Source organism: Oncorhynchus tshawytscha, linkage group LG02 (assembly GCF_018296145.1).
Source record: "Oncorhynchus tshawytscha isolate Ot180627B linkage group LG02, Otsh_v2.0, whole genome shotgun sequence".
Lineage (NCBI taxonomy): Eukaryota > Metazoa > Chordata > Actinopteri > Salmoniformes > Salmonidae > Oncorhynchus > Oncorhynchus tshawytscha.
In genome coordinates, this window is record NC_056430.1 from 52,512,527 (window position 1) to 52,515,026 (window position 2,500).

Below are 2,500 nucleotides of genomic sequence, written 5' to 3' on the forward strand. Positions count from 1 at the left end.
GATCATTGCTATTCTAACTTCCGCGATGCATATAAGGCCCTCCCTCGCACTCCTTTCAGAAAAGCTGACCACGACTCCATTTTGTTGCTCCCTGCCTACAGACAGAAGCTAAAACAAGAAGCTCCCATGCTGAGGTCTGTTCAACGCTGGTCCGAACAATCTGATTCCACGCTCTAAGACTGCTTCCATCACGTGGACTGGGATATGTTCTGTATTGCGTCAGACAACATTGACGAATATGCTGATTCGGTGAGCGAGTTCATTAGAACGTGCGTTGAAGATGTCGTTCCCATAGCAACGATTTAAAACGTTCCCAAACCAGAAACCGTGGATTACTGGCAGCATTCGCGTGAAACTGAAAGCGCGAACCACTGCTTTTAATCAGGGCAAGGTGACCGGAAACATGACCGAATACAAACAGTGTAGCTATTCCCTCCGCAAGGCAATCAAACAAGCTAAGCGTCAGTATAGAGACAAAGTAGAATCGCAATTCAACGGCTCAGAAACAAGAGGTATGTGGCAGGGTCCACAGTCAATCACGGATTACAAAAAGAAAACCAGCCCAGTCACGGACCAAGATGCCTTGCTCCCAGGCAGACTAAATAACTTTTTTGCCCGCTTTGAGGACAATACAGTGCCACTGACACGGCCCACAACCAAAACATGCGGACTCTCCTTCACTGCAGCCGAGGTGAGTAAAACAGTTAAACGTGTTAACCCTCGCGAGGCTGCAGGCCCAGACGGCATCCCCAGCCGCGCCCTCAGAACATGCGCAGACCAGCTGGCTGGTGTGTGTTTACGGACATTCAATCGATCCCTATCCCAGTCTGCTGTTCCCACATGCTTCAAGAGGGCCACCATTGTTCCTGTTCCCAAGAAAGCTAAGGTAACTGAGCTAAACGACTACCGCCCCGTAGCACTCACTTCCGTCATCATGAAGTGCTTTGAGAGACTAGTCAAGGACCATATCACCTCCACCCTACCTGACACCCTAGACCCACTCCAATTTGCTTACCGCCCAAATAGGTCCACAGACGATGCAATCTCAACCACACTGCACACTGCCCTAACCCATCTGGACAAGAGGAATACCTATGTGAGAATGCTGTTCATCGACTACAGCTCAGCATTTAACACCATAGTACCCTCCAAACTCGTCATCAAGCTCGAGACCCTGGGTCCCGACCCCGCCCTGTGCAACTGGGTACTGGACTTCCTGACGGGCCGCCCCCAGGTGGTGAGGGTAGGTAACAACATCTCCACCCCGCTGATCCTCAACACTGGGGCCCCACAAGGGTGCGTTCTGAGCCCTCTCCTGTACTCCCTGTTCACCCAGGACTGCGTGGCCACGCACGCCTCCAACTCAATCATCAAGTTTGCGGACGACACAACAGTGGTAGGCTTGATTACCAACAACGACGAGACGGCCTACAGGGAGGAGGTGAGGGCCCTCGGAGTGTGGTGTCAGGAAAATAACCTCACACTCAACGTCAACAAAACTAAGGAGATGATTGTGGACTTCAGGAAACAGCAGAGGGAACTCCCCCCTATCCACATCGATGGAACAGTAGTGGAGAGGGTAGTAAGTTTTTAAGTTCCTCGGCGTACACATCACAGACAAACAAACTTGGTCCACCCACACAGACAGCATTGTGAAGAAGGCGCAGCAGCTCCTCTTCAACCTTAGGAGGCTGAAGAAATTTGTCTTGTCACCAAAAGCACTCACAAACTTCTACAGATGCACAATCGAGAGCATCCTGTCGGGCTGTATCCCCACCTGGTACGGCAACTGCTCCACCCACAACCGTAAGGCTCTCCAGAGGGTAGTGAGGCCTGCACAACGCAACACCGGGGGCAAACTACCTGCCCTCCAGGACACCTACACCACCCGATGTTACAGGAAGGCCATAAAGATCATCAAGGACAACAACCACCCGAGCCACTGCCTGTTCACCCCGCTATCATCCAGAAGGCGAGGTCAGTACAGGTGCATCAGAGCTGGGACCGAGAGACTGAAAAACAGCTTCTATCTCAAGGCCATCAGACTGTTAAACAGACACCACTAACATTGAGTGGCTGTTGCCAACACACTGACTCAACTCCAGCCACTTTAATAATGGGAATTGATGGGAATTGATGTCAAATATATCACTAGCCACTTTAAACAATGCTACTTAATATAATGTTTACATACCCTACATTATTTATCTCATATGTATACGTATATACTGTACTCTATATCATCTATTGCATCTTTATGTAATACATGTATCACTAGCCACTTTAAACTATGCCACTTTGTTTACATTCTCATATGTATATACTGTACTCAATACCATCTACTGCATCTTGCCTATGCCGCTCTGTACCATCACTCATTCATATATATTTATGTACATATTCTTTATCCCTTTACACTTGTGTGTATAAGGTAGTAGTTTTGGAATTGTTAGCTTAGATTACTCGTTGGTTATTACTGCATTGTCGGAACTAAGCACAA